Raw genomic sequence first — 19,152 nt, forward strand, 5'->3', positions numbered from 1 at the left:
TGCCATTAAGGTAAGACGGAATATGCAGGAGAAATGATTTTGAGGAGATATGGAGGGTGTTTGTAGAATTTGTACTGTTAAAACGGAAAGGGGTCAAACCATTGCAAGAAGTGTTGAAATTTTGGGAGGTTGGATAGTTGCAATGGAATGGTATCGGTAGTGGGGTGCACATTTTTATTCTTATTTATGATAATTTGTGAGCTTTTTTTAAAAAAGAATGTATAAACTGTAAATAAATGTATAAGAATGAATAAAGGGGGGATATTGTATTTATTTATAACATTATTTTATGTTAGGATGGTGAACTTGTGGGCTTCCAGGTCCTGCTGAATTGTAACTCCCATCACTCCTGATTAACTGTAGGAGGCAGAAAACCTCTGGATGTCCGTTGCTGGAATCACAAATGCAACAGTACCAGCTTAACCACATCTTGTTTGTTAGTGAGCTGTTTCTAACATTTCAATTCATCCACTGGTCCCAGGGTGGTCATCCAAAAGAAGCTGACTGAAAACTATATCTAATAGATCACAAAGCGTTCTTAAAATACGCAAGGTCAACCAGCAACAGGGGACAGATTTGAACTGAGGTAATTATTACAGTTCTCAAACATACAAATCCCCCCCACCCCCCCAATGGCCTTGGGCAAAGAGATGCAAGTGACAAGAAGTCAACAAGGTTGGTATTAGATGCCCCTCCATCTACTTGGGTAGGTATAGCCTGGAAAAGAGGAGAGTGAGAGGAGATATGATAGCCATCTGCAAATATCTGAAGGACTGCCACATGGAAGATGCAGAAAGCTTGTTTTCTCCTGCTCCGGAGGCTAGGACCCGAACCAATGGCTTCAAGTTACACAAAAGGAGATTCCAATCAAACTTGAGGAAGAACTTTCTGGAAGTAAGAGCTCTTCAACAGTGGAACAGGACTCCCTCTGAATGTGGTGGACTCACCTTTCTTGGATGCATCACAGGGGGTTGGACTAGATTACCCTTGGGGGTACCTTCCATCTCTTCAGTTCTATGATTCTATTTATTATTCCCTTGTTAGGTATATAAATGTAAAGATAGATTATTTGCAACTCCAAAATGTTTGTAGACCTTAAATTTCATTTTCTGTCCAATTCCTCTTGTCTCTCATTCATCCAGTTTTCCATTTCCACCGTTCTGGATGTTCATAGTTTGTGACTTTCTGGATTGATTGATTTCTAGGACTGTATCATTGGAATAGCAGATTATAAACAACCGCTTGTCATTTATTCAATAAGCCAGCAGGTGGAGCTGAACTGCCAGGAAGCTCAACAAACCAAGCCATCACTTGCTTTGAAATGAGCTCTTGAACAAACTGAAGAAATGCGCAGAGATGCCAACGTCATCGGCAAAGAACAGTGAACGCTGATGTAAGGCCATTGGGTGACAGCACAAAGGGTAACCGTGGGATAGAGTGACTTTTTAATGTATCAGGGTTTTACGTGCTGGGGTGGGAGTCATAACTGTTCATTTTTTAAAAAAATTGTGGGAGGACAAAACCTATTTTAAAAAACAACTAAACAGCCACAAATTAGCAAGTGTTTGACAAAACTCTTCTGAACATTTAGCCTGAAGAAGAGTTTGGGTGAACACAAAAGCTTGCTCACTACTTGTGACTTTGCACTGATCATAAGAAAGCTTACTTGCTGCTTTTTTCTATTAAAAACAGATCAGCTAACTGCATTCTTCTGTGTAATTCAGGTATAGGCAAACTCTCCCCTCCAGATGTTTTGGGACTACAACTGTTAGCTAGGGATGCTGGGTGTTGTAGTGCCAAAACATCTGGAGGGCTGAGTTTGCCTATGCGCCTGGTGTAATTAGTTGCATATTGCAGCAAAATGCCTTTCCAAGGAACTTAATGGTGTTAAACCAACAGACATTGTAGGTTGCTGGTTCATTTCCAGAATTCTGTCTTTGGGAGAAATGGCTGAATTATTCACAGACCGGTGGAAGAGGCAACATTTTCATCCAATTGCTGGCTTTTTGCTTTTTGATCTAAAATAAGGGTCACACTTTACCTGTTCCATTTTAGCAGGAGGCATGAAATAATCATACGTGTGTATGTGTGTGTGTTTAAATGCATGTATTATGCATTTACACAGGCTGGGAGACCATGAAGAGCAGAGGTTTCCCCTATGTGTACACGACATCTGTTGTGAAATAATTCTACCAAACAGCAACAACAAAAGCACTGTGAATGAGGAGGGAAAAGACAGATAGAGGGCAGCATGTAACCAGCCAGAGAGAAGAAACTCAGCAGCTTTGTTATTGAGAAGATCCAGGCGAGAGGCATAATCTGATCAGCAAACAATTTCATTTGAAGTGCAGAACAATTAATAATGAGTTTGTCTGTGGCAGGACGTTTATTTATAACAGATAGGACGGCCCATTGAGCTCTGTAAACATGATTAGTTCCTTTCAGCTTGCTATGTCGAGCAATTAATAACCTAGCTAGCTGCTTGCAGCCCACCAAGCATGTCTAGTGGCCTCCTAGAAGACCAGTCAACCACTTTTTGCTTCCTGGAACTGTAAAGATAAGGGGGGGCCATCAAGCTACTGGCAGGCCACCCTCCCTGGCTGCTGGGCTACGTTTATCTTGGGGGTCACAAGCAGAGTAGGCCTGTCACAAAGGAAAATAAAATATCACGTAAGCCGGCAGAGGGCAAAAGCCAAACAAATGCATAAGCAGTATGACTAGTTCCACAGCGTTGGTTTCAACTTCAGATGCTCCGTAATCAATCATGTTATAAGGCCCGGAGACAGTTGTTTCGGAGAGCAGATGTTGGTATAAAACAGGCTTCCTCCACAGTGTATACACACTCATCCCACGGTCATCGGGGTTTCACGGACGAAAACAAGGCCCTCTGTTTTCATGCCACAGCTCACTGCCAGTCTACTGCACACACAACTGTCCCACTATTATGCATTAATTAACACTTTTCTCTGCCCGCTGTTCACTCTATTTAGTCCACACTTGTGTTACCTACCCTAATTTAAATGCAAAGAAGGTGCCTGGGTTAGAGACACACTAGAAAAACAGCATCGTCCTATCAACTGTTAACCAGCTCAAAATAGGAACATTGGAAGCTGCCTTAAACTACGTTGGACCAGACACTGACTGGCAGCAGCTCTCCCCTGTGAAGAGACGGGTCTTTCCCAGCCCTTACTGGAGATGATGGGGATTGAACCTGAGACCTTCTTTGTGCATAGCATGAAATTTGCTGCTCAGCTATAGCTCCTCCATATTAAAACTCACCGCAGTACAGTATATGAAAGGACTGCCTGGCTACTAAATGGCATGTACAGTAATGTTTATACGCATGCACTGACGTATATGTGTACTAGAGGCAAGATGTACCCACTTCTCCTCCATCCAGATTTTACTTCATGAGTCCCTTGTTTCAAAAAAAAAACCTAGACGCCCCTAGAAACACCTAGAAGCCACAGTTAAAGAATGACAACCCCAGCAACACACATCAGCAGTATTTTAAAAGGCATCTCCTTCTCCATCTAGAGATTTTAGGCCCAGGGCGGTTCATCTTACCAAATAATTTGAGTGCTGATCTGGTGTGATTGCTTTCAAACATAAAAAGGTAAAGGGAACGCTGACCATTCGGTCCAGTCGTGACCGACTCTGGAGTTGCGGCGCTCATCTCACGTTATTGGCCGAGGTAGCCGGCGTACAGCTTCTGGGTCATGTGGCCAGCGTGACAAAGCCGCTTCTGGCGAACCAGAGCAGCACACGGAAACACCGTTTACCTTCCCTACTTGCACTTTGACGTTCTTTCAAACTGCTAGGTTGGCAGGAGCTGGGACCAAGCAACGGGAGCTCACCCTGTCGCGGGGATTCGAACCGCCGACCTTCTGATCAGCAAGCCCTAGGCTCTCTGGTTTACCCCACAGCGCCACCCGCGTCCCGCTTTCAAACATAGCATGCCGTATTTCCTGCTTTGTCTCAATCACAATTTTTCTTTCTTTCTGGTTTTACTCTCCCTGCCTCTAGAAATTTGCTACCCTTCTTTTATATGGACCCTAACCCTTAATCTAATCAGAATTAAGGCCCTGAGTCTAACTTAAGTGAGACTCCCAGTAGAATGGTTGTTTGCCTGCAGGAGATACACATACTCATATCAACTCTTTCTGGATGGCTTGTTCAAAGTGTTGCTCAGTTGCTGGCCTGGAATGTAGCCAATCTAAGCATTTTTCTGCGGTGTAAGAAAAATCAAGGAACTGCCTCTGCCCCAGAGATTAATTTGTTCCATTTTATCCTGGCCTGCCATCTGTCTGGAGCTGTTACCCTGCTTACATTTGCCAAGCCTTCTTCCTGAATCTTTCCAAATTGAAAAATAATGATGGGGGGTGTTAGGGGGTCTTCTCTCTTTGTTCATTGATTAAGTCCATAGCAAAAAGTTATGAACAGAGAGTTGGATATATGGACTGGGGAAATGCCTGGTTCAAATCCAAACTTGGGCATGAAGCTCATTAGATAGCTTTGGAAAGTCACCAGGGGTGCTTCCATAGCAGCCCTTTTTTCTGGAATGGATATATTTTGCTCACTTTTCAAGGCATGTGCAGAAGATATTGTTCCATCATTGCAATTCGTCACTTTTTGGTTGGCCTGCACTGAGATGGAGACTATGAAGATATTATACACAAGACCCCCGTTGAAGGAATGGCAAAAATGGACAGTCAACGAGCACAATGAATGATTGTACAATAGAATATGAACAAGAATATCTACTTGGCTTCTGCTGAGTGGACAAGGGAAGGGGTGTTTACATTTCCTCTTTGTATGTTTTCATTTTGTGTTCACTTAATGTATATTATTGCAAAATCAATAAAAAGTATTACAGTGGTACCTTGGGTTACAAACACCTTGAGTTACAAATACTTCAGGAAGACTGCACTAACCCAGAAGTAGTACCTCAGGTTAAGAACTTTACCTCAGGATGAGAACAGAAATCGCGTGGCAGCGGCGGCGGGAGGCCCCATTAGCTAAAGTGGTTAAGAACGGTTTCAGGTTAAGAACGGACCTCCAAAATGAATTAAGTTCGTAACCAGAAGTACCACTGTATATTTTTTTTTAAAAAAGAAAGAAAGATCAGATTCCTCTGGCCATGTGAACCCTGCAATCTAGGCTGAATAAGAACAAAACAAAAACCAGCTGTGTGCTGAGCGGTGATGAGATTCAGCCCTAAGACAGGGGAACGGACTGCTTTCAAAGTAAACCCTCTTCTTCAAAGAATTTGTTGGCATCCACCATCGCACCCAGAGTGTTTGTGTGAAGTCCTGTCACAACATGTGTTTGGAGTCCCCCCCCCCCCCACTGCTTTTCTGCTTGGGGTCTAGCTTTGATTGGTGTATGCTCTATGTTTATAGCAGGGAAACTACCCTGGGTTAAAATAATAATAAATAATGACAACATTTTAAAAATCAGGAGAAAAGCGATTGCTAACTGGGGAACATGTCATCTCTTAGCAATGCAGCTTGGCTGAATGTATACATGAAGGCTTTGGGGGTCCTTGCTGGTCTGTAATATATAGGTTTCGGGGTTTTTTTTTATTGCAATGAGATCACCGCCTCCTAATACTTGACACGTAAACTTCAGAATAATGGATAATGGCACATATGGGGGCACACAAACTATCCCTGCCCCCCTCCCTCATTAATGACATAGGCCAAATAAACAGAAATGTTTATAAAGTTACCAAGGGTTATCAAAGAAAGTTACATTTCTTTCTTATATATTATTCTTATTCTTAATCTAATTACTCATCCCCTTCGCTATAAGATACCAGGACAGGTTACAACATGAAAACTGTTTTAAACTGTTTTAAACAACTTACAAATGGACTTTCTTTGCAGACACAGAAACAATTAATTGATATAAATAAATAAATGTTTCAGCTCTGGTAAGAAGCATGCAGCCTCTGATGTCAGAGCCCCTAAGGCTGCAATTCCAAGCCCATGTACCTAGGGATAAACTCCACAGGACTCAATGGGGCTTACTTCTGTTCCAAGTAAACGTGCTTAAGAGTGTAGCATTAAGGAAGTAAAAGTACCCATATCTAATAGAAGCAGGAGATTTTTTTGGCAAGGGAGGCATTGTTTAGACTCCACAGGATGTTGCGGATTGGTTTTTTAACTAGCTCATAACAGTTTTTAAGGTGGACAAGCTGTTAAATCAAAAGCGACTTACTTGCCAATGCCCTTTTAAGTAAGTGCCTTGGAGCTTGTTGCATGATGGACCTTCTGCCATTGGGTGTTATTATGAGAAACGATCAAATGCATAAACTCTGCGGAGCTGGGTTATTTGTTGCCTTATAGTAAAATCTACTCTGAAAAGCCAGCCTTTCTTTTTCCAAACCTGAAAGTTGCATTTATGAGCTGGTAGAGGCAGTGTGGCTCAGTGTTTAGAGCAGGGATGGGGAAAGCCTACTATAGTAACAGGTATAGACTCCCAATCTCGGGGGGGGGGGAGAGATACAGTATGTTTGTTTGGTTACAGGTAGGTAGCCGTGTTGGTCTGGGTCGAAGTAAAATAAAAAAATTCCTTCAGTAGCACCTTAAAGACCAACTAAGTTTTTATTTTGGTATGAGCTTTCGTGTGCATGCACACTTCTTCAGATACAGTGAAATAGAAGTATGTTTGTTTGTTTCTGTAATATGTTTGAAAGATAGATAAATAGATGATAGATAGATAATGATGATGATGATGAAGAAGATGATAATAATTTTATTATTTATACCCTGCCTATCTGCCTGGGTTTTCCCAGCCACTCTGGGTGGCTCACAGCATATGTCAGAACATATGAAAACGCCAAACATTTAAAAATAGAGATAGAGGATAGATAGACAAACATATAGACAGACAGACAGACAGACAAATAGCTTATCTCGCATGGTTGCCGTGAAGATGAAAATGGAGAAGAAGTATGTATGCCACCTTCAGCTCCCTGGAAGAAAGGTGGGGTGAAAATGTAAGAATTAATCAAATAAATTGTCTCTCTTCTGTATGTAGTCCCACCTGGAAACAGCACAAGATGCTTCTAAGAGTCATGTGTGAAAACTTCATTAATTTTCATTACACCCTTATATAAAAACCAATAAAATAAAACCCATCACCATCAACAAACATTTTTCTTTCTAATGCAGCTTGCACAACTTGTGATCTACTGAGCCAATTGCCTCCCAGCAACCACAGTTTATAGCCTGTGAGGCATTTGACAGCCCTCCTGTTTTTTCAGCCATCACAGGAAATCAGAGCATCCCGAAGATTTCTTTATCGCCTGACGGGCCACCATCTTGGTGGGGGAGCTCCACTTAGCTGGATGGGTTACAAGGCTGGAATTGACATGAGTCATCTTTGAAACATGTCACTTCACCAAAAGGTGATGTGGCTTTTGATCAACCAATTGCAAAACTCTTTGGCACCCTGGTGAGCAAACTCAATTGCTCCTTGCCTGCTTCCCCTCAGCAACTAAAGCAGAATTTTGTGCCTAGGCTGATAAATTTTTATAACAGGTTGCCTATTACTGGCTGGTGTTACCTCTAACCTATCATTTGTTCTCACGGTAGGTTTCGTAAATATTTTCAGTTTGCAGATAATGATACACAGCTTTTTCTACTTCCCCACCAACTAAGAGGCATTTAGGATTCTGCCTGAAGATTCTTCAGGTTTTTTGGAACAACAACAAAAAAAGTTCTTATTTTTTCCCCCAGCTTATTTTTTCCTCACTGTGTCAACAAAACTGTTACCAAGTCGGTGTTGTGCTTCCAGAAAATGCAAGAAATATACTTGGTGAGCCTTTGTGAATAAACAGGAAGACTGTGAGGGCTTTGGCTGTTTTGCTTTGGGTTCAAGCAAGGAGAGAAGCCTATGTGCTTAAAGCTGTACTAGGGTGTTCATGAGAAGAGAAGACTGCCTGGAAAAGACCCTGATGTTGGGAAAGATGGAGGGCACAAGGAGAAGGGGACGATAGAGGACGAGATGTTCTCGAAGCCACCAACATGAGTCTGGCCAAACTGCGGGAGGCAGTGGAAGACAGGAGTGCCTGGAGTGCTCTGGTCCATGGGGTCACGAAGAGTCAGACACGACTAAACGACTAAACAACAAGGGTGTGCAGATGTGTGTGTGCAAATTTAGAAAAGATTTCTATAATTTAAATAGAAATAAAACACATATCACCATATTGGGGGAAACGGGGGCTGTTGTACACACTGCTCTCAGGAGGGAAAGCCTTACATCTCACATGTAACCACAGTCTATGAAAGGCCATCAAAAAACTCTCTGTTACTAGTAAGAAATGCTTTTCTTGTAATCTCTTCAGAAAAATCCTGAATATCAGTGCCTTCCTAACAAGACTTCGGTGTGCCAGACAGATTCTAGGAATTTTACTAACATTGAAAGGAAGAGAATTCCCTCAGATACTGACTTCTCCAAGCAGTAACATATTTCACCTTCAAAAAGATAATGTGATTTAAACACTGAATTTAGCGCATTACCCATAAAGTTGATATATTACTGTCGCAAAAGTTAATAATATTCCGACAAGTTTTCCTGTTTTAATAGAATGGGGAAGTGGTAGGGGTAGAGTGGGGAGCAGTTATCTTCCTCAGTCTAAAATTGACCATAAATCTATTGTCAAAAATATCATGGGGGGAAATGTATTTTTTTACCATTACAGGTAAAAGCCTAGCAACTTGTGATTTTAACTATTCTAATCTTCTTCGAGTAATCCCCAAAGTGTTCTGTTCATTGCATCCTTATCTGAAACATATTGCTCTGAGGTCAATGCCCGAATTACAACTGCATTCCAGTGGTTCATATTTTCCATGGCAACTTATTGCCTTCTGAGGCTAAATTGAAAGCCAGTGCAAGATTACAGAAATCATTCATACCGTCTTGCTTTATATATATCAAGAGGTAGCTGGGTTTGGGTTTTGCATTTTTATTTTTATTTTAGCTATCTTATTTTGTTTGTACAGCATTGATTAAATTTCCCTATATAATTCCATTTTTGAGAGCGGCAAATGCTAACCATTTTGGCACAAAGGGAACATTAATTTATATGCATGAGTTGGAGTCAAATAACTATCTGTGATCAAGGCCCAGGGGCATAGTCATAGCTGCCAAGTTTTCCCTTTTCTCGCGAGGAAGCCTATTCAGCATAAGGGAAAATCCCTTTAAAAAAGGGATAACTTGGCAGCTATGCCGCATAGTAAAAGGGTATTTTGATCTTCTCCCCGTACCTTTTGTCTTAACACAAACTGCTTTTATTTATGTGTTTTATTTTTGCATTTATTTATTTATTACATTGCATATCGGAGCTGGTTTTTGTGTCCACAAACTGTTAGCTTATTACATATGATTGAGATGAAGAGATGCTACCTAATTAAATATGTCAGTGGAACATTGCAGTGGGCCAGGCCCACACATTTGGCGAGCCCATGTGCTAACCCCCCGGCCCGGGAGCCAGCCCATAAATAAGGAGACATGACAACGATGTATGGGATTAAAATAGGCCACAACTTTATTGATTTCGGATGTAGGAAACCTTGGCTTAGCCATTGGACGGCATCCCTCTCAGCCCCATTTTGGTCTGAGGATACGCAGGGCAGACAGGTGTTGTGGGGGAGATTGCAAAATGTGAATTTACACAGCAAGGCCCCCACTTCACCAATGTTGGGAGTTTGACCTTACGCCACCGCTCAGGGCCAGTGACTCCCACAATCAACCCTTTAACGGGCCCTGCAAATGCTGCCGCATAATAATGCTAACTCCCCCCCATTCCGAAGAGAGACTATAGGCCTAAAACCACCAAAGTTGTGACAATTGCTATGGGGAAGGCAAAACCTGCAGAGCAGGGGAAATTCCTTCCCGGCTCTGGGAAAAATCAACCATCGTGTGACCGTAGCAATGCCCGCAGACCTAGGAAGGAAAGGTTAGCCTTCAGGAAAACCACATTAAAGTTACAGGGAAGGATGGCTGGTGACACTCCAAAGACCGACTGGAGAGAGGTCAGCTGGAGCCTGCCCTACCTGGCCCTCGCTCTGCCCCCCCCCCCAGCCAGCAGCCAATTGGCTAGTTGGGGAGATGGTGGGGAGATGGCCAGCAAGCCAAAGGGGGTGTCACCCAGGCTTGGGAAGCCCGCACCTTCACTGGATGAGTGGTAATTGGTAGCTGTCATGTCTCCTGTGCACTAGCTGCCTGCAGGGGCAACATGGAAACTGAGAATAAATGTTAATTTAGTGCCAAGCCAAAACAAACCAACAAATCCTCAATAGATTATTTCTGCTGTTGGAAGGACCTGGGTGGTTAGAGAACTAAAGAAACCTAGCAGATGGAAGATAAAAATATATTAAAAAGTAGTAGTATAAGCTGAAAGGTCTAATGCTAAAAAGAAAAAGGAGCAGGGGAGAATGAGGGGACCAAGATGTCTCCAGTAATGAATCGTTGTCAGTTCTAGCAGAAAAGTAAGCCAACATATATTCACTGTTTTTGCTCATGTGAATATGAAACATACAGTGTTTGCAGAGTGAAGCGAAAAGCTGCAAAATAACACATGCTGAAAATATGATTGCAGTTGGATTTATAAATATAATTAGTCTTCAAACATGGATTGTGGACAATGGTTTTAGCATCTGAGGAATTTAATGGGTAGCATGACAGCATGCTTGCAGCTCCTACAGAAGTCATTGCCTAGAATCTCAGGATTTTTTTATTTATTTGCTCAACACACAACAAAAAAGAACAAAATAACCATAGTAAAAATACCATCAGATGTGCCATACATAGAGAATTAATATAAATTTCATAATGCTTAAACTGTAATGGTCTATTCTTTTCTAACCCAACTTCCCATCTACTCCATAATTCAAAACCATTCTTAACTGCCAATACATGTTATTACTGTCATCTCAAGTTACATTGAAATATGTTAAATCGTATAACTAATGAATTACTGGAATTATTGAAAAGCTGCTATGGATTTTAAGTCAGTATTATTAATTTTCAAATATGTTTTAAATACTTCCCATTTTGAAATGAATTCTTTCCTTGGTTTGTTCTTTCGTTTTTCGGATAGGCTATCTAATTCAGCATAATCAATCATTTTTTGGACCCACTCCTGTTTTGAGGGGACTTTTTCACTTTTCCACATTGTAGCTATAAGGACCCTCGCTGCCACCGTTGTGTAGGGAAAAATATCATTGAATTTTTAAGGAAAATCCATATTGATAACACCCAATAAATATGCCTCTGGCTTAATGTTAATGGAGATTCTTTTTTTTAAAAAAAAAGATTTTTATTGATTTTCAAACAAGACAGACACAAACAAAACCTATAATATAACACTGTCCCTTCTTTTTCCCTCCACACACCGGTCCACTTCTGCCACCAGTGGGACCCGTGCGCTTTAAGAATCAAAGGGGTCCAATTATGAATTGAGTTCTGCTTCCCCCCTCCCTCCTCCCCCCATATCCCCCCCTGCCACTGAGAGAACAGGGAGGAAGGAGTTATGGGGATTTGCATCCCCCAACTCTTTCATAATCATACTTGCAAACCTACAACACATAGAAAAAAAAGAGAGACAAAAAAAAACAAAAGAAAAATTGGGAAAAGTTCAAACTTCCCAGTTCTTATTATTTTAACATCTTAATTGCGACTCCCTCGGTAGTCTTCCTCATGGTTTTCCCAACATGTTCTAATTACTTGTGGCGAATTTTCCAACTCAGTTTCAAATCTTAATCTTATAATATTAACTCAATCCTCCTCCTTTTTCATGCTGCCCTCCCACAGGTCCCCTCCTGCCACAAGAGGAACCTGCAGGGCACAGCACTTCCAAGGTTCCATTTCCTCCTCACCCATCTGGGCACCCCCTGCCACTGAGTGCCTCAGAGTAGGGAGAGGGGGGTAGGCAGCTTTCTGCCTAAAACATCTCACCTAACTTACAAACATTTACAGTAACTTAAAAGTTCTTTCCCAAACCGTTCTTAAACTCCCTTAAGGAAACATAACTTTTTTTCCCCTTTCTTTTTTACATTCCATCTCCTCTCCCTAAGTCTTTTTCCCCCAATTGGTTCAGCATTTCCATTGTCAAGCCAAGATTTCGAAAACCGTCTTTCAGAAACCAAAACAATACCTTTTAACTAGAATTTTTACCCCACACCCATTCTTTCCCAAATCCATCTCCAGACCTTTGCCCCCCCCCTGCCCCTGTCCTTCCCATCCTTCAAAAACACCACTCCACATTTTAACCCCTCCAGGATCTTCAATTCCTGTAATCTTTAAGTCCCTTTGTCTCTCATCTTCTTGTTCTGCTTGTATTTCTTCCTTTTGGAAACCATATTTTGCTTCATCCCAAACAAATTTGTCATAGTCCAAGTCCTCTTCAGTACTTTCATCCAATTGTTTCTCCTCACACACAGTCTCAAAATCTGCAGTCTCCAAATTTAAGTTATCCTCTAAGTCCTGGACTTGGACTTCAATCTCGACTGGTGGTAAGTTGGGATGTTGCCGTTCCTTGTAAAAGTCTTCCCATGACAGCAAGTAGTTCAGCACAGTCTCCTGGAAGGCTCGAGAAAGCTTTGTTTTCATACTTCTCGTAACCGCAGATAAACAGGGGGTAGGGAACAATGGGTACTGGAAAATTCCTTTCTCAGACGATCGACTCCATTTTGACTATTCTTTTCCTTAGTTCTTAACTCAGTCCCAAATCCATTCTTACTTCCAATTTAAATAGTTCTATCACGTTTTCAAACAATTTTTACTGTTCACAGCAATGCAATTAATCCACCCGGTCTTTTGACAGTTTGACAGCTTTTGACAGCTAATGTTTTGAAGTCCTAATGTTAATGGAGATTCTTAACATCTTTTCGAGTTCTGAATGGATATCCTCCCAGAACATCTTGATTTTATTGCATTGCCTCCATACATGATAGAAGGATCCTGGTTGTACTCCACATCTCCAAGTGTTACTTTTTACACCTTTATACGTTTTGGCTAGTTTCTGATGTGTTAGATACCACCGGTGGTGCGTTTTTAGGAAGTTCTCCCTAATGGCATAACATGTAGTAAATTTCCAATTGTTCTTCCAGAGATTTTCCCATTGGGACATTGATATAGTGTATCCAAAGTCTTGTGACCACTTTATCATTGATGCAATGTCCTCCTCCTCCTTGACTTCCCAGTCAAGGAGGAGTTGGTATGCTTTGGAGAGGGTTTTAGATTTTGAATTTAATACCTCGGATTCAAATCTGGAGATTTCGCTGGAGAAGCCCTTTCGTTTATCTAATTTAAATTTCTCAAACACTTGATAATACTGGAACCAATCTGTAATCATCTATCTAATATTGTCAAAACTCTTGAGTTTTAATTGATTCTCTTCTTCTTTTAGGAGCATTTTGTATGTTGGCCAAAATTCCAACATATTTTTCTTCTTCACCTCAGAGACCTCTGATAGGGACGTCCACCATGGGATTTTGGGCTCCAAGAGGTTTTTGTATTTCTCCCATATTTTGAATAGTGATCTCCTGATAATATGGTTTGTAAAGTCTCTGTGAATTTTTGCCTTATCATAAATTAGATAAGCATGCTGTTCCCAGCGGTTGTCGAATCCTTCCAAATCTAAGAGGTCCATATCCTGTAAATTGCACCGCTCCTTCAGCCAAGTGAAACAGGCTGCCTCATAATATAATTTCAAATCAGGTAGTGTGAAGCCCCCTCTTTCCTTTATATCAATTAGAATTAGGTGCTTAATCCTAGAATCTCAGGATTTAATGGGCTCTCATTCTGCACTTGGGTTCCAAATCATATGAGTCTTATGCTGAAATTCACATTCTAAGTATTGTGAGTTGTGGGGGCGGGGGACAGGTTGAATGCCTGGGCCCCATTCTAATTCTTTAAATAGCCCAGCTAGCTTCTTTGTGAGGTGATGGGGCATTAAGGGGAACAAAGGAAGTGGGTCTGTGCGAGATGGCAAATGGGTGTCTCTCTCTCAGCTCTCAGGTAGTTAGAAAGATAAAAGGCCAGAATAAATAGTTATGTGAGCTAGATGCTGGAAGCAAAAGCTGCAGGCTGGAAAGACAGGGGGGGGAGAGAGAGAGAGAGAGAGGCCTAATTTCTGCTGGCATCAAGGGTTGTGGCTATGGGAGAAGTAAGACTGTCTTGTTAATGCTGTGACCCCCTCCATCGCTGGCTCAGGTTGTCTATGTTTGTGTAAATAAGCCATATATCACAAAGACACCACAGTTGCCACTGTGTCTCATTCCAAAAGGAAACACGAACCCTTGGTGAGCGCCTGGAACCCCTGGAATCTTGCACCGGTCAGAGATTGGGGTGGCCTGTGACATAATTTTGGCAGAAGCTGCCGATTTAGTAGATCAGTAGTAATGCGGAAATGAGCACACACATTTCACAGCCCATTCAAAGTCCATTTCAATCTCAGAATTTACTTCTGTTGTAGGTTTTTGTTTCGGATTAAACTGGAAAAAATACTTTATAGCCTGATCACCAGCTGCTCTGCTTTGCACGTAACAGAATCTCCTTCCACAACCAGCACACCCAATTATGCTTTATAGGATGGGAATAGGTCTATCCGAGAGGGCAAGTTATCCACACCATCATACTGTTCTTTGCCTTTGTCATGTCCCTAGATCCCTCCAGCTGTGAGGAGATCTCTTGGGTCTGACTGCACACGGCGACTTGCAAATGTATTTGTACATATAAAGCATCAACACTTGCTTTTAATGATGCTTGGGTCTTTGCCAGTGTGCAATAAAAAAGTGGTTAGGGAGGACAAGATGCCAAAGTGTTTGTGCCTTCAGCCTCAATTTAATGCCGCTGTCTACCAATGCTATGGTTTCCATCTAGGAATCCTGTCTCAACACTGGCGTGCATCTGGGGTTTTTAAGGTTTAATGTCAAATTAACTGGCCTGGTTGAAGCCAGACCCTTGCGGTTTCCAGGCAACAGTTCCAAAACAATGGTTAACAAGAGATTTCAGTGTGTGAAATTGTGTGCAGCAGAAGGCTACGATGCAACCAAAGACATGCTTTTATCTTCCCAGACCTGCCTCAGCAAGGTCATGCGTTCCTGTGCACCTTGAGAAACTTGTCTGCTCATCTTTTGAACTGCGGCTCATCGTACCACTCTGTGCTTTCTGTCTGCTGATTTATGCACAACCAGACAGCTATTGAGAGACCTAACATACATCAAGGCCAGAATCAGAAGCCAAGACGTTGTTGTCTTCTACCCAGCAGATGTTGTTTCCAAAGGGCCCAACAGCTTTCATCCAAAATAGGTGAGCACCTAGGTGCCAACTCTATGGGTCCCTTCAGCTCCCAATAAAATATTTAGGGGGGCAGGTCCCCCAATATTTTCTGTAAATTGGTGCCTGCCTCCCTCCCTCCTTCTCTTGGGCAGCCACCTCCCTGCCAACCGTCCACAGCCCTCTTTCAGTGCCATTTCTGAGCACCTCTGAGCCAGGGCAGCTGGGGAGAGGCAGAATTATTACTGCCATACAAATATGGAGGCAAAGCCTAGCTGTAATGGGTAGCAGTGACTGATACCTCTAACCTCCATGAATTTGTCCAGTTCTTAAAACCATCCAAGTTGCCGCTTCCTGTGGGAGCAAGTTCTATAGTTTAACTATGCGCTGCCCCCCAGGATCTCAGGCAGAGGGCTGCATCCAGTGCTAGCCCTACTCAGAGTAGACCCATTGAAATGACCAGACCTGCCCACCTTGGGCTGTTGTACATATTGCGGCACTTACTCTAGAGCAGCCCTGTCACTGGTGTTTGAGGCCTAGAATACCTGACAGAATTCTTTGAGGGAAAGAATGTGCTTTGAGTGTGCTTTAAAGGTATATAAACACAGCAAGTCTTTCCTTCTGGAGAATGGATACAGATTTTGCCTACACAGCTTGCGAAAACCAGGTACAGAAACACATTACAGAAGAGCGGTAATGATATTTAACGGTGTAATAGAAAACTGGCTCCAAAGGTTTGAGTGCCAGGACTTTTGTTTGCGTTCTGGAGAGAGAGTTGTCTTTGAGCCTGGCTGTGGAACTCAGACAATTGTTCGCTCAGAGGGCACCAGTCCTCCACGACGGTGCCAAAAGTTCTCCAAATCCAGCACTCCTTGCTCTCCTGAACTCTCAATTATGCTTCTTAATTCCCTTTTATAGGGCCCTGCTGTCACGAGCCACTTGGCTCCCTTTTCTTCATCCTACGTCTGTTTCTTCAGCTGACCCTTATTTTGGTAGGCAAGCAAGAGGAAGAGATTGTATGGGAGCATCCCCAGTTCACTGACAAAACCATTGCCCAGACTCTTCTAGCTGCAGACAACAGAGAGCAAATGGGAAATTTGATATGAACGTCCTTTAGAAATGCTGGCATTTATTCTAGTTTACGGCCTGGTTATCGTTCCCTGCTGTGACTTCTACGCCAGAAGTCGGGTTTCCAAAACAAGCAGCTCTGTCATTCGCACTTCATTAACAACCCACAGGACCGAATTTGCCTTCTGATAACTGTTTTCGTTGACGCAGGATACCTCTCTTTCTCCCTCATCCCTGCTTCCTCTCGTAAAAGTTATTGGCTAATAATTGACGGAGGTAGCAAAATGTTGGATCATACAACTTCAGGCTGAAACTGGGATGTCCTATTTTTGAAGATGTTTGCCATGTAAAAAGCTCCCTTTATGGACTACACTAGTTTATCAGGGAGATGGCTTTGCTAAATCTTTTCCCCAAAGTGCTCATTTACTAGCTGCAGGGAACTATCAATAATGTCTATTATTATATTAACATGAGGAGCATTCAGGTGCATAGCACCTCTCCCACAGTCTGAAGTGCAGGAAAGTATTACCGGTATTTTTATTTATGTTCTCTTCTTCTCTTTGTCGATCACTTATAGCTGAGTAAGATTGTCTTCCATGAACACGGTTTTAACAATGAGTCAGTAAGTGACTGGATTCTGGATTCACACGTCCTTCCATAGTGGGGACAAGAAGCAAAGATCACCAGTGTTGAAGCAATGATTCTTCAACATCAGCTTCGTTGGACTGGTCATGTTGTGCGGATGCCTGATGATCATCTTCCAAAGCAACTACTCTATTCCGAACATAAAAATGGAAAGCGTAATGCTGGTGGTCAACAAAAAGAGGTTTAAAGACTGTCTCAAGGCAAATTTTTAAAAATTTGGTATAAACACCAGCAATTGGGAAACACTTGCCTGCGAGTGCTCCAATTGTGAGGAGCATTCAAATACATGACACCTTTTCCGCTTACAGTCTAAAATGCTAGTTTTCTAGATGCAGGAATGGTGGTTGTTGTTTTTAATTAATTAAGAGGAGGAGAATTCAAATATATGACACCTCTCCCACAGTCTGGAGTGGTGCAATTCAACACTCAACTGCCTCAGTGCATGGCATTAATTCATTGGTATAGAGAGTACTCCTAAATTAGAAATTACCAAGCACGAAAAGTGGTAGAAAGTCTTCACTGAAGTCAGATGAGTAGTTTACATTTCTCACCATTTCACAGTGAAATCACAAATCTTACAAGGACTTAGTGGGAAAGTCATCTGATAATGGTGGCAGTATTGAAGCACTTCCCTGTGTCCCCACCCGAATACCATTCTGACATGGTTTGTAGCTGGGGATTGAATGAGCAGAGCCAATGATGCTTATCACCTTAGGGTTACCCAGTCAGGGTAAAGGACAACATTTAAGGGGCAAAGTGCTGCATTATTCTCCCCCTTGCAATGTTTCTAATTCTGGATCCCCAACATCTCCAAGTGGGACTGGAAAAGACCCACGTCTGAAAACCTCCAGCCAATGGCCATGAGATGGACCCATGGTTTGACTTGGTACACACCCATTTTCTTTGTTGCTATCCTGGATAGAAACATGAGCAGAGTGCAGCGTCAGCTCATGCGATGTGATTTGCTCCTACCAGCTAGTGAGCGCTCCTGAGCACCATTACATCTGGACAGAGATGGGTGCTTTTCCTGAAGGGTGTTGTGTGAGGCAATGGAGGTGGCATGGAGGCTGTCCATTCAGCACAGTGCAGGTGTGCCACTACTAGGAAGCTAGTAGCATCCAGCTTGGCCACGGACCATGATATCAATAACTTGTGCTGGACCATGCTAGCCCATTAATAGCCATGGTGCTGAGCCTTCATGTCTCCTCTGCCATCTAATCAGTGGCAGAGCAAGCCGTTTGGGTGCCTGGGGCTACACGCGTGCCCTGCACCCGGGGCAGGGCCAGCTGCCCACAGGGCAGGGCAAGCCAAGACAGGACGCTTCACAGGGCCTCCGAAGAGTCTGCCTGCTTCCTCCCACTCAGCCACCCTACAGCTGAGGGGGAGGTGGCGGGTGAACCATTGGGGGCAGTGTGGAGCCTGCGGGCGCCCAAGCCACCACGTCACTCCCAGGAGAGACACGTGGCTCGGGCGTGCTGCAGGCACCCCCTTCCATTGGGAAATCGGCACACAACCCATATGTATAATGGTGCTCAACAACAGATGCTAGCGGCCTCCACAAGATTGTCCCACGAGCCACTGCTGCCAGAGTGGCAGGGGAAGAAGTCACTATTAGTGAAAGATGAACGGCTCCTTTCATGTGATTCACATTACACCCGTACTTAGGGTGCATTGAGGCAAGCAGCTCAAAGCATTCCCCAGCCACTTTGTTGAGATAGTCCTTAAAGGTGACAGCATGATATCAAGAACGCATGTGACAGATGGAGACAGGATGTTGCTGCATCCACTCTGGGATCCCCTTTTATGTATCCCACAAAACATTATTAATTGCATGGGAGGAGGACAGATGATGTCCTGCGTTTTCATTGCCCGCTGCTGGATTCGGTCTGGAAACTTTACTGCTGACTCTTAATTATTTTGGTCTGGTTTGTTTTGCTTTTTTTCATTGGTTGGTTTTGAATGAATGCTTTATTATGTTGGTCATTAAGCTGTTTTTTATTATGGCTTTGTGAGCAGCACGTGAACCCTCCTGCGAGCTAAAAGATAGATCTAAAAACGGAATAAATGAATAGAATTCATTCAGATGAGGTCAGTGCAGTAATTCACACACCTCTGTGTAAGATCCAGAAATCTCTGGGGATGAGCTGT

At 42.7% G+C, this 19,152-nt stretch overlaps 1 long non-coding RNA gene across 2 annotated transcripts; it reads left to right on the forward strand.

Moving 5' to 3' along the window:
* Nucleotides 1-477: 477 nt before the first annotated feature.
* Nucleotides 478-19,082, forward strand: LOC148684875 (uncharacterized). 2 transcript variants are annotated; one of them, XR_015951542.1, is made up of 4 exons: nucleotides 478-586; nucleotides 1,262-1,393; nucleotides 15,091-15,324; nucleotides 16,937-19,082. It is a non-coding gene; the product is annotated as an uncharacterized LOC148684875 (long non-coding RNA). The 2 variants fall into 2 exon arrangements; XR_015951543.1 differs by having other exon boundaries at nucleotides 1,266-1,393.
* The last annotated feature ends 70 nt before the right edge of the window (nucleotides 19,083-19,152 follow it).

Source organism: Zootoca vivipara, chromosome 8, assembly GCF_965207765.1.
Source record: "Zootoca vivipara chromosome 8, rZooViv2.hap1.1, whole genome shotgun sequence".
NCBI lineage: Eukaryota > Metazoa > Chordata > Lepidosauria > Squamata > Lacertidae > Zootoca > Zootoca vivipara.